Source organism: Geotrypetes seraphini, chromosome 17, assembly GCF_902459505.1.
Source record: "Geotrypetes seraphini chromosome 17, aGeoSer1.1, whole genome shotgun sequence".
Lineage (NCBI taxonomy): Eukaryota > Metazoa > Chordata > Amphibia > Gymnophiona > Dermophiidae > Geotrypetes > Geotrypetes seraphini.
The window spans coordinates 15781485-15796033 of record NC_047100.1 but is presented as its reverse complement, the minus strand read 5'-3'; positions in this window follow the sequence as shown (position 1 = coordinate 15796033).

The following is a 14549-nucleotide window of genomic DNA, read 5'->3' as shown; positions in this document are numbered from 1 at the left end:
CATGTTGACATGTACCCTCACCTCAGTTACTCATGCCCTAGGCCTGGTTTTGGTGAGCTATAAGGGTTATGCAAGTCAGTACCAAGTGGGAGAACGGCTCAGACTAGATGTTCTTTCTATGGATAAAATCAAAGGAAGCTATTAAGCCTGCACTTCATAAAGTGATCTATTTGTAGCAGTCAATTTGCAAACATAATACAGTTCTAAAAGGCTTTTCTTTTGTGTGACTTCAAAAACTATGTTATTATGATAGCGTCATTGTGCAACTATGTTACAGATTAATTTGGCATATTATTCCCATTCTTTTGGTGTGTCATTACATATTCTTTTATTTTTTTTTCTTTCCAAAACAAATATCCACATTGCCCATAATTAAGACACATGTTCCTTAAAATCCTGCAACATTTATGTCATCCTACTACCAATTAGTTTTGAATGTGCATTTATCAAAAGTACAGGGAAGTTGAATTAATCAGGCATACTGCACACAAGGTATGTGCCTAGTTTGCCCTGGTGCCACTCTGTCCACAGCCAGCACTAGCTAAGGGAATTATGTGGATAACCATTCCGATAATTGCATTTGAATATCAGGGCCATAAAAACCTCACATGATTATGGCCTGGCATATTTGGGAAACAAGTTTACACTGGTTGTTCCTGTCGGGCATATGCTAGGGTGAATTTAGACAAGCCTCATATAAAGCTGAAACACGAAACTGGAAGATCCTCCTTGGTAGATAGAAGCTACCTCTGGAATAATCCCTAAGTCCATAGTATTAATTTACTTGTATGAAGAGAATTGTGCTGTAAAGTATGTTAGCTGAGGGTGCTTTCAAAATGCTAAAATAAATACACCGTCCGCCTCTTCTGCAACCCGGGACCCTACCGTGTGCATCCTCCGGTCCCATGACATCACCAATCCGCTCTGCCTGACCTGCTATCCGAGCAGCGATCCTGGCCTTGGTCAGAGCTGCAAGCACCACTGCTCGCATTGGCACTTGCAGCAGCCACCACCACCACCTCTGCAGCCCTCTCCCATCTCTCATCCCTGCTCCTCTTCTGCATCCAATAATCGCGGTTTTTCAAAGTTCACGGGTGCTCTAGGAACACAACCACTGCAAACTTCGAGGGTATACTGTACATATGTTTGTGTCTCAGCCAAAATATTCCATAATGGGATGGTGTAGATGGGCTGGAGTGAGCTTTGACGGAGACTTCAATCATTGGAACCTAAGAACAGTACCAGGCAGAGCTTAGGACTCTTGCCCAGAAATAGCTAAGAAAAAACCCCCCCAACAAATTTTTAGATTGAATCAGGTTGGGCAGACTGGATGGACCATTCGGGTCTTTATCTGCTGTCATCTACTATGTTAGTATGTGACTATTTTAGGTTTACCATCGCAGGGGTGGGCAATCACGATCCTCGAGGGCCACAACCCTGTCTGGTTTTCAAGATTTCCACAATGAATATGCACAAGATTAATTTGCATGAACTACTTCCATTGTGTGCAAATCAATCTCATGCATATTTATTGTGGAAATCTTGAAAACCTGACTGGGTTGTGGTCCTCATGGACCACCCCTGCACTGTTCAGGGTGAGGTCAAGCTTATAAGCTCCCAGAAGCAAGGTAGGGTCAGATCTGGCTAGTACCACCAAGGAAGACAACTGCTTTGAACTACATATGGCATTAACAAATCTGTTCAGGAATGAGCCAGATAAAGGTCACAGGCACTATGGTAGGGTGATCACCAAATCCTCAAAACTTTATAAATGAGTGAAAAGAAGAAAGGACAATTATTGTAAATGTAGTCAATTCTGGGTACATACTCAGAATATTTTTATTCTGTATCACTGTTACATTTTTACAGTTTTTATAACATTTCATTTTCTTGATTTCATCAAAAACTGCATGTAGTATTATTTTATTACAGTAGATGGCAGCAGAGAGCAAGAGTATTGGACAATTATTCATTCTTAATATTCACAATGCAACATCAAAAGTTGCTAAAACAAGAGATTTTAAAAATCTCTTTGATTCCGTAGTGAGCTGTATACATAATTTCATCAACATTATGTTTACATGTGCACCTGTTTTAACATTAGATACACTGTTTCTGTTTGTGAGTACCAGATCCAGTATGACACAACCTTTAAGAACATAAGATTTGCTGCTGCTGGCTCAGACCACTGGTCCATCGTACCCAACAGTCAGCTCATGAGGTGGCCCTTAGGTCAAAGACCAGTGCCCTATTTGAGTCTTGCCTTACTTGCATATGTTCTGTTCCAGTAGGAAATTATCCAACCTTATCTTTAATCCCTGAAGGATGCTTTCCCCTATAACTGCCTCCAGGAGAGCGTTCCAGACCTCCACCACTCTCTGGGTAAAGAAGAACTTCCTTACTTTTGTACGGAATCTTTTCCCTTCTAACTTTAGCGAGTGCCCTCTCGTTCTCTTCACCTTGGAGAAGGTGAACAATCTCTCTGTCTCTACCAAGTCAATTCCCTTCAATATCTTGAATGTTTTGTTCATGTCCCCTCTCAGTCTTCTCTTTTCAAGGGAGAAGAGGCCCAGTTTCCCTAGCCTCTCGTTGTATGGCAACTCCCCCAGCCCCTTAACCATTTTTGTCGCTCTTCTCTGGACCCTTTCGAGTAGTACTATGTCATTTTTCATGTATGGCAACCAGAGTTGGATGCAGTATTCCAGGTGGGGGGTGTACCATGGCCCGGTATAACGACATGATAACCTTTTCAGATCTGTTCGTGATCCCCTTCTTAATCATTCCTAGCATTCTATTTGTCCTTTTCACCGCCGCACATTGCGCGGACAGTGTCATTGACTTGTCTACAAGTACTCCCAAGTCTCTTTCCTGGGGGCTCTCTCTGAATATAGCACCAGACATCCTGTATTCGTGCATATGATTTTGGTTACCTACATGCATCACCTTGCACTTATCCAATTCGCGGCCCATTCCTCAAGCATATTTATGTCTCTTTGTAGGACTTTGCAATCCTTCTGTGTCCTCACTACTCTGAATAACTTTGTATCATCTGCAAATTTAATCACCTCACTCGTCGTGCCACTTTCTAGGTCGTTTATAAATATGTTGAAGAGCACAGGCCCGAGCGCCGAACCCTGCGGCACTCTACTCATGAATGATACTTTTCCAATCTGAGTATTATCTATTCACCCCGACTCTCTCTTTCCTATCCGCCAACCAGTTTTTAATCCACGTGAGTATTTCACCCTTGATTCCATGGCTCACAATTTTTTAAAGTAGACGTTCATGCGGAACCTTGTCAAACACCTTCTGAAAATCTAGATAGACGATGTCAACTGGGTCACCCTTGTCTATTTGCCCATTTACTCCTTTGAAGAAGTGCAGTAAGTTTGTCAAGCAAGATCTTCCTTTGCTGAAGTATGTCAAGCAAGATCTTCCTTTGCTAGCTGGTCCTCATCAGTTTGTGTCCGTCAAGGTGATCGATGATGTGGTCCTTTCCCGGTATCAAAGTCAGACTCACCGGTCTGTAATTTCCTGGATCTTCCTTCAAACCTTTCTTGAAGATCGGCATAACATTCGCCACTTTCCAGTCTTCCGGAATTTTTCCTGATTTGATCGACAGATTTGCTATTAGTTGGAGCAGTTCTGTTGATATTTTGCTGATATTTAGATGGACATCTACAATACCAGTTTCACACTTTCCTCCTCATTCTTCACAGGGTGCCTAAATTTAGGTGCCATTTGTATGCTTAAAGTTATAGCATATTGCCATTCGTGGGATCAGGTGACATGTATTATTCTATTAATCACCTCATATTTATCAGTGTTCAGTTGTAGCCAAGTCAAGAAGGGACACACACACGCACACACTAACATTTTAGCAGGTTTAGATTTTACTGCTTTCAAAGGCAGTAATTTTGTATTCAATAGTACAATCACGGAACATTTTGCTAGCACAAGTAGCTATGCTTGCAATATTAAATCTATTCACAATAAATTGGACAAGTTTTTTTAGAGAAAAAAAAGATATTGGTGTCTCTAATGATACAGCTACAAGTTAGAGAAAAGCACCAGAACAGCAGTTCTGAAGGGATTGCCTTACTAAAAAGGGATTGCTTTCAATGGTGCAGAATTGGCCACAGATGTACAATATTTTTTCAGCAGTCCTTGGATTTTCATAGAGACAGTTGCTAATAAGAAGATAGTTGGACTCTTTCGCCCTCTGCTATTGTTTTCAACTGAATGAGCCACGCCAAAGCAAAATTTGGTACCTTTAAAATTGCTTCTGCTGCTGCTTTTTGGCCAAACATTGGTGTAAGTGAATCAAAGTTACTTTCCTCCCTTTCCCCACAGGGGCATGGAATTACTTCAATTCAGAAATAAAAATGCAAAACAATAACTGAGGCCAGATTTACTCCCAGGCAATGTAGAACACTAACCAGAATACTACAAGGCCAGCATCTTCATAGAGTTAAGAGACTCATTTACAGGCCTGAGCAAGAAAACATGCTAAAAGTCATCATGGACATTCTAAAATACCTAATGGACCTGTTAAAAAACCTTTAAAAATATCAAAGATCGCGTGGCCATAACATAACATAATACTTCTTAACCACGTAACCATGAGTTCTAAGTGGTTTACAAAAGATTATAAACTAAAAACAATTTAAAGATGACAAAAAAAAATTATTTAACCAAGTATTTTGAAAAGAGATAAGTTTTCAGTTGAGTTCTGAAATATTTACAAGAACAAGCTCCAAGCAATAACAATTAAAATTCTCTGTCATGTGAAGCTGCTTGGAATGCTAAAGTATGGTCCAGAAATTTCTTACTTTTACAGCCCTGTACTGACGGAAAGGGCATGAGACTTTCTACTATTTTTATACGATGCTAGAGAGAATCTATTAACCATATAAAACGGAGCGGTACCATACATAACCTTATAGCCACACTATAAAATTGCAAAGCAATACAAAATTGCATTAATTAAATAGTATGAGTGTGTTACCTACTGAGGACAAACTAAATAGAGGGAACAATAGCACGAATCATGCTTAGTTCCCTTTCCCTTTTGCTTTTTCCTACTGGCTTTCCAGGGAAATATAGCTAAGACTTGCTTATCAGTGCACGCCAAGGTACTCAACCCATTCCTTGGAACACACCTAGCCAGTCAGGTTTTCAAAACTTGCTATCCAAGCCCTCTTTAAGATACATTAACACTATGCGCACTAGCATCTTTTCTGTTACGGCCCCTACCATCTGGATACAACCCATCATTTGCCTTGCCTTGGAGGAAGCCTTCTCCACTTGATTGGCAGCCTTCATGTCATCGCTAATGATCACCCCTAAATCACGTTCCGCCGTGGTCCTAGCCAAGGTCTCACCATTTAGTGTGTAAGTTCTGCATGGATTTCTCTTACCCAGGTGCATTACTTTACATTTTTTAGCATTGAAGCTGAGCTGCTGAGTCGATGACCACTGTTCCAGTAGTAGTAGGTCCTGCGTCATACTATCATAGAATTCATGGCCTTCAGTGTCATTAAAGATCTTCAAAGTATGGTTTCAGGTAAGGTTACCATAAGGCTCCAGAAAAAGGAGGATGGATTGAGATATCCGGGTTTTACTTCCATTGAAAGCATTGGAATCTGTCCTCAATCCGTCCTCCTTTTTTTGAGCCATATGGTAACCCTAGTCTCAGAGAATGTAGTTGGGGACTGCAGGGAGCATGCAAGAGAAGAGACAGAAAAAATCTGCTCACCTTAACTCAGAGGGCATGTCCTAATACCAAAAAACTATTGACTTTTTATACTACTGTAATAATTATTAGTGCTGTGGGATCTCAACTAGCAAGGGATTTGATATAGCACTGGGGTATGAAGTTGGAAACTATCTTCACCAGAGTGAGGAGTTGCCATGGGAACAGATTAGTGTGTGAAGACTTGCCGACTCCTGAGCAATTGCCAGGCACCCAGTTTACAAGGGGGCTGGAAGTTGCTAGAGGTCAAGCACAAGAGAGCCAGGACAACTCCTGGATCTCTGGAGTGGGCAGGCTGTTGGGAGTGGCCTGACCCAAAGGAGATTTAGGACCCTGTCTTTGGTGGGAAATTTCTCTTTTGGATGATCTCCTTCCAATTTATCAAGTCCATCCAACACGGAAGACTTTTATATCTGAGAATAACACAGAAATAATTATATCAAAGGAGATATTGTACATAGTTGGACTGTTACAGCAACTTATTCATACAAGTGCCTTTTACAAAGGAAGAGTAAAATTTTGTTTGGACTTTAAATACCTTGGTGTGGCCTACATTTTTGGAGGTGAGCGTGAATGGTCTGGTGCATGCTTGCTGTGGTCCTTCAGCTGAAGTTGATTCGGGCCCTGGTCCCAAACTAAACAAATGTTCTGTGGAGCCCTCTGACATAATCAGGCTCGAGGAATGGGCATCGACATGGCAGATGAGGTTCAATATGGATAAAGTGTAAAGTGATGCATGTAGGTAACAAAAATCTCATGCACGAATACAAGATGTCCGGGGCAGTACTTGGAGAGACCTCCCAGGAACGAGACTTGAGAGTTATGATCAAGTCGATGAAGCCGTCTGCGCAATGTGCTGCGGCAGCGAAAAGGGCAAACAGAATGCTAGGAATGATAAAGAAGGGGATCACGAACAGATCGGAGAAGGTTATCATGCCGTTTTACCGGGCTATGGTGTGCCCTCACCTGGAGTACTGCGTCTAGCACTGGTTGCCGTACATGAAGAAGGACACGGTACTACTCAAAAGGGTCCAGAGAAGAGCGATTAAAATGGTTAAGGGACGGAGAAGTTGCCGTACAGCGAAAGATTAGAGAAACTGGGCCTCTTCTCCCTCGAACAGAGGAGATTGAGAGGGGACATGATCGAAACATTCAAAGTACTGAAGGGAATAGACTTGGTAGATAAGGACAGGTTGTTCACCCTCTCCAAGGTAGGGAGAACGAGAGGGCACTCTTTAAAATTGAAAGGGGATAGATTCCGTACGAACGTAAGGAAGTTCTTTTTCACCCAGAGAGTGGTAGAAAATTGGAACGCTCTTCCAGAGTCTGTCATAGGGGAAAACACCCTCCAGGGATTCAAGACAAAGTTGGACAGGTTCGTGCTAAATCAGAACGTACGCAGGTAGGGCTGGTCTCAGTTAGGGCACTGGTCTTTGACCAGGGGGCCGCCGCGTGAACGGACTGCTGGGCACGATGGACCACCGGTCTGACCCAGCAGCGGCAGTTCTTATGTTCTTATCTGGGTAGACAAAGAGGTTACATAAATGGCACCTGAACAACAGGGAGTGGGCAGGCTGTTGGGAGTGGCCTGACCCAAAGGAGATTTAGGACCCTCTCTGTGGTGGGAAATTTCTCTTTTGGGTGATCTTCCAATTTATCAAGTCCATCCAACATGGAGGACTTTTCTATCTGAGCATAACTGAAATAATTACATCAAAGGAGATTATTACAGGAGTTGGATTATTACAGCAATTTTTTTTTACGTGCATGTGCCCTTTCTACAAAGGAAGCGTAAAATTTAGTTTGGACTTTAAATACCTTGGTGTGGTTTATCTTTTTGGAGGTGAGAGTGAACGGTCTGGTTCATGTTTGCTGCGGCCTGCCAGCTGAAGTTGGTTCCGTCCCTGGTCCCAAACTAAACAAATACTTTGTGGAACCCTCTGCCAGACAAGGGGGGGTTACACTATTAAGAATTTTCTTTGTTTATCCCAAGTATTAAAGAGTGCATGGAATAATCGCAGAGAATCATTCATTCCAAAGAGCAAACAGAATGAAGTTGTTGTTTCATTATTGTAAGCTTGCCTTGGGCATTATAAAAAAAAGAAAGAAAGGTAGTTTTAAATAGAATTGATGATAATGATGAAGTAAAAACAATTGGCTCTGTCTGGCAAGCTGCATGTTCTTCCTTTTTCTCTATTAGCATTTAAATTCTATGAGAGTGCAGTAGATTTTGAGCACCAGGGAGAAATTGCATTGTGTTTGGCACCCCCCCACCCAATAATTTTAAAATGTTAGCACCTATGATATGTGATAGTCTATTTTGTGAGATGGTCTAACTAGAGAATGACACGGTGACAAAATTCATCACCGTTCCCGTCCCCGCGAATAACCGCGGGAAATAATCCCATGTCATTTTCTAGTGTCTATTTCAATCTCAGTCCTTCTACACCAGCATTCTTCAAAGCAAAGCTTGTGGGTCAGTGGTTGTGGCCATTCATACTCTGATTCTTCCCTCTCTGCTTAAAGAATGACATGAAGATGGTTTCCCGCGGTTATCCGCGGGGACGGGAACGGTGATGAATTTTGTCACTGTGTGATTCTCTAGGTCTAACCTCACTCCCTGGCTAGTCACAAAACCAGAGAATTTCCCATGTAGGGAGAATCCCACCAGCAAAGTGACAAGCTAATTAAACTCTGGGATTCATTGCCGGAGAATATGGTGAAATCAGTTAGCTTAGCGGGGTTTAAATAGGTTTGGATAATTTCCTAAAAGAGAAGTCCATAGGCCATTATTGAGATGGCTTGGGGAAATCCACTACTTATTCCTAGCAACATAAAATCTGTTTTGCTATTTGGGATCTAGCTAGGTACTTGGGACCTGGGTTGGCTACTGTTGGAAGCGGGATACTAGGTTTGATGGACCATTTGGTCTGTCCCAGTATGGCAATTAACATAAGAACATTAGCAGCGCCTCCGCTGGGTCAGACCTGAGGTCCATCGTGCCCAGTAGTTCGCTCACGCGGCTGCCCAACAGGTCCAGGACCTGTGCAGTAATCCTCTATCTATACCCCTCTATCCCCTTTTCCAGCAGGAAATTGTCCAATCCTTTCTTGAAACCCAGTACCGTTCTCTGCCCTATTACGTCCTCTGGAAGTGCATTCCAGGTGTCCACCACACGTTGGGTAAAGAAGAACTTCCTAGCATTCGTTTTGAATCTGTCCCCTTTCAACTTTTCCAAATGCCCTCTTGTTTTTTTATTTTCTGAAAGTTTGAAGAATCTGTCCCTCTCTACTCTCTCTATGCCCTTCATGATCTTGTAAGTCTCTATCATATCCCCTCTAAGTCTCCTCTTCTCCAGGGAAAAGAGACCCAGTTCTTAGTAAAGTGATTTGAGATTTAAGGCTGGAAAGAAATAATCAGTGAGGAATATGGATATATGGCTATATTCAAGCCATTCATTTATACATTTCTCCAGACTGGTATGAAGAATTCTTTATTTTTGTAAGATTGTTTAGAAAAGTGTCTTTCAAACTGTGTGCCACGGCACAGTGGTGTGCCCGAAGAGGTTCCAAGTGTGCCACAAGAGATTCCAGAATTTTACTTAATTTTTAAAAATTCCCTTCATAAGTATACACTAGATGACATGTATGTCACGTACGCAAGAGTCTGTCAATGTTATGAGCGTCTGAGTGCATAAGGATACAACCGCTCAGACAAGCATCATTGTTTGATGTGATTGGTCCTTGAAAACTAATGGCAAGCAATTTTATTTTTACTTTTTATGCAGTATTTATCCTAACTTGAGCAACCAAGCAATCAAGGCTTTGTTACCGTTTGGATCTTCTTATCTTTGTGAACTTGGATTTTCAGCTCTGACAGAAATTAAATTACAAAAAAAAAAAAAAAAAAGAGAACAACTGCAGATGGTGGATGATGAAATGTGTGCCTGCTTGTTGACTACCGAGCCGTATTTTGAGTTAATTTGCACTCAAAAACAAGCACATCCATCGCATTGATTAGTGATTCTATTCTATCTATTTTAGTTTCACCATTGTTACAATTACCCATACATAGCTTAAAGAAATTTAAATAACTCTCAAATGTAATTTTTTATTGGTTTGACAATTATATAATTACAATTATAATGTGCTGTGAAAAACATTTACTCCATTTAGTGTGCGGTAGCTAAAAATGTTTGAGAGACACTGGTCTAGAACCACCTTCTCTGTTTAGTGGTGGAATGAGCTCCATCCGTGACCCTTTGCAGGCACCCAAGCAATTTTAAAATTCATAGGTCAATACGTTTGAGGCTTGTGGATGAGAACAGCAATTAGGAGTGCAAGCCCAGCTTTGCCCACGAGGGTTTAGAGACTCTTGCGGTGTGCCATGCCTTAAAAATAAGATGGTCCTTTACAGGATTTTGTCTTCCCACCCTCAAATTTTGGTACCCTGCCCATAGCTTCAGTGCTCCAGTTTGGAATACCAAATATTTTCATTTGTCAACCTCTCTAACTCCGTTCCCATCCTCAAACCTATGACTTAATCCACTTTGTGATTTCTTCCTTTTGCACGTTCTATATAAAACATGTTTTTAGCACATTATTTAATACATAAATACTGTGCTGAATCCATTTAAACATTAAAATTCCTGTCCATAATGCTATGGGGAAATCTACTTGAAATATCATTAATCATTTACACAGTAAAAGGCAGAAGCATCCAATTTCCTTAATTGAACCACTGTCTCAAAGAAGGCAGAGTAGGTAACGATTCTGTGTTGTAGGAAAGATATTCCCTACAAATTCATCTATCAAAGCTGGGCCCGAAGAGCACTTTATGGTACCTGACTATTATGGAAGTGCAATTATCTAACCGACACTGAAAATATGGATAATATGCATTAATGCTGATAAGAGAAATTGCCTTATTATTCATAAGTTTTTAAACTGGATGCCAACTGCAAGTTTAGAACTGTATTTCATACACAAACTGGATTAATCTTAACTGTTGTAGCTCCTTTCACTCACATTATTTGCATATATGCTATCTGGACACATGCCTTGAATAGATTTTATTTCATCATAAATCCTCTACTTGTTTTTAGTTTATTAAGGTGCCTGTGTGAGGAAGTGGCCCCCTTTTACAAAGCTGCGGTAGAGGTTTCTATCACGGCCTGAAGTGCTAAATGCTCCAATGCTGCTCTGAAGCTCATAGGAATTCTATGAGCCTCTGAGCATTTAGCAGAAACCTCTACTGCAGCTTAGTTAAAGGGGGGGGGGGGAAAGGATAGTGAGGAACACTTCCTTACTGAGGGTACAGTTTAGAGCCCCCCCCAAAAAAAGTCAGGCAGCTAAAGTGCCTAAGACAGAGCTAAGAGGATAGGAACATATGAATTTTCATACTGGGACAGACTGAAGATCCATCAAGTCTAGCATCCCGTTTCCAACAGTGGCCAACCCAGGTCACAAGTACCTGGCAAAACCCCACACAGTAGCAGCATTCCAGAGCTTCTGTTGTGATGTCATCATGCCTCATTCCACCAATGCCTAAGAGCCAAACTCATCAGTGATGTCACAGTGGCTTGACTGTCCCATACTTGGCTCACATAAGAACATAATAAGGTCCATCAGGCTCAGTATCCTGTTTCCAACAGTGGCCAACCCAGGTCCCAAGTACCTAGCTAGATCCCAAGTTAGTTAATGCTTTTTCTATATGGTCCTCCTCATGTTTCATGTAGTGTTACAGTCTTAAAGTATGTGTTTTTTTTTTTTTAATTAAACCCTTTTTTTACTATTATTTGCAAATCGCATTGGAATATGATTTTGCGATCAAATCAAATTTTAAATAAACTTGATTTCTTTTTATTGTATTGTTTTTAGGCATTATGTATGAGAATATACTATAAACACCCAGAACAAGATCATGTGAACATGGGAAGGGCCAGTTCTGTAATGGACTGATCACCCAGACATGGCAACAGAGCAGTGGGGCATCTTAGAGGGCACTGCTGTGAACTTCACATAAAGAGTGCCAGGTAAGAGGAATCTGAACTATAGTTATGTGATGCAGTATTCTATGTTAGGAGTCACCGCTCAGGAAAAGGATTTAGGTGTCATCATTGACGATACGTTGAAGCCCTTAGCTCAGTGTGCAGCAGTAGCTAAGAAAGTAAATAGTATAGTAGGAATTATCAGGAAAGGAATGGAAAACAAAGATGAAAATGTTATTATGCTTTTCCATCACTCTATGGCACGGATGTATCTTGAATACCATGTGCAGTTCTGGTCAGTGTGTCTCAAAAAAGATATAGCGGAATTTAAAAAGGTACAGAGAAGGACAACAAAAATGGTAAAAGGGATGGGATGACTTCCCTACAAGGAAAGCTAGAGCTCTTCAGCCTGGAAATTGGCAATCAATCTATCTACTAAGAAACCCCACTATGCCTAATAGCAGGGATGTATTTAAAATTTGGTTGTCCATAAACACTAGGCTGGTGGCGAGGCCCTTCTCCCTCCCCTCCCCCCAAAAAAAGTATCAAAGAATGTAGGTCTGGACTTTCTGCTGCTGGCTGCAGAAGCAGTCACAAATTACAGAAAGCCTCAGTATGAGGCCTAGAAGCTGGCATGCAGTTTCAGGCTCTGTGAAGGCTCCATCTTAGCATGAGTTTCTATGGCAACAGGAAACCCAAGCAGAAGAGGAAGCAGTGTGTCTGAGAATGCGAGACTGTACACCGGCTCTATGGCCTATGCTGAACCTTTGGCAGCTTGTTATTGCTTCTATAGCTAATGGTACAACCAAAAGGTTGACCCTAAGAACTCCACAGAAATAAAAATCTAATAAAGCCAAAGACACTGTGGAGAAGATGATCAAGATGCAGGCTTTATTAAAAGTTCAATCCAATAATCTATGAAAAGAAATATCTAGGACCCAAATCGTTGGGGACTATGGATCCAACACGGTCCATGTTTCGACAAGACTGTCTTCCTCAGGGGTCCCTAAAGGTCCTGGCACAGAAACTTGTGGATCAGAGGCTAAAAATGGCTCTTGGCAAAATTCTGTGCGGTCGAGTCCTCAACCGCGCAGAGTTTTGCCAAGAGTCGCTTTTAGCCTCTGATCCACGAGTTTCTGTGCCAGGACCTATAGGGACCCCTGAGGAAGACAGTCTTGTCGAAACATGGACCGTGTTGGATCCATAGTTCCCAACGATTTGGGTCCTAGATATTTCTTCTCATGGATTATTGGATTGAACTTTTAATAAAGCCTGCAACTTGTTCATCTTCTCCACAGTTTCTTTGGTTTTATTTTATAGCTAATGGTGGCAGAAAAGTATGACAGTATTCTCGAACTGGTGCAAGGCATTGGCAGCAAAATTTGGTGATGAAAGCAGTTGCCTAATTTGCTTATACTAGTGCACTTTTTTTTCTAGCAACAAGATCCCTGTACTCAAATGCCAGGGATGGGGGGGGGGATCATTAAAGGACCTATCCCACCAGCTCCTCTGCAACCAGATTATTATACAGAGCCGGGGCTGTTTCATTAATGCTTGAGAACCATGGGTCAGTTTTAGCAAACGATGGAAGAGGTGCCAGCATTCAGTACTTCCAAATACCCCTCTCACCCCCCCCCCCAAAAAAAAAGCCCTGCTTATACTAAATCTGGGCCTGCCTAAGAGGCAAATCAGCAGCTCACAGAGATGCCAAGTCTAGGGTAACCAGATTTTCCAAATGGAAAATCTGGACCCCTAGATCCTGCCCCAAGGCCCACCATTCCCTACCCAATTACACCCTGGCTAGAACCGGTTTAGTGACCACATTAAAGTTTTGAGGATCTTCCCTCATATCCCCTGATTACCCCCTTAAATGAGATTAGTCACCGTTGCTGGACCTGCAGCTTTCAGCAGTTTGTTTTGCCTAGTCCACCAGATTTGGGGGAGGTTTAATCTTCACAACCAGGCACCTATCATGCTAAGCATAGCGATCTTTAAATTAACCTCAAAGGATACATGACTTTAGCTGGTAGTAGGACCAGCACAAGAGAGAAATCTTGGCCAGGTTATTTTATTTAATCTATACAAAAGAAAGGAATGGCAACATAAACGATAATCAGATCAGATTCAGAAACCCGTTTAGAACACAGGCAATGGTGAAAACGCTCAAGGCAGCGCATTCTGAAGTCTTCACAGTTCTGTTTAATGCGTGTTTGCAGACGAGAAAGATCCAAGAGGCTGATTGGCAGCAGATGTAGTGTCATCCTACAAAAGCAACAAGAAAGAGGCCAAATATTTTATTGAATTTCAGCCTGCCAGACAGTTTTAGCAGCTAATTTATTCTTCTGCTCTTGCTACATTTTTAGCCAGTGCTAATTTAAGGAAAAAGCTACCAGGTCAGAAGCAGCAGGGATTTCCATTTTCACTCCAGCTGCAATGAAGAACAGGAAATACATTAAAAAAGGTTCTGGTTCGTAATTTGCCATGACCCAGCAGAAAATCACTATTGCTTTTTGAACCTGTGCTTCTCTGTGCTTATACCATCCATTCACCATTCTGGGAAGGCATTCCAGCCATCCAGCACCCTTTCCATGAAAAACTATTTCCTGATGTTGCTGTTGAGTATATCTGCTCTGAGCCATGCTTCATGACCCTTTTTTCTAGAAATTCCTTTAGATTGTAAAGATTTTTGTCTTATATACCATCAATAGTATTTGAATGTCTATCATATCTCCCTATCTCAGAATGATGAGCAGATCTCAGATAGGAATAAAGATGATCTTTATTTACATGTTCCTTAAAAATAGC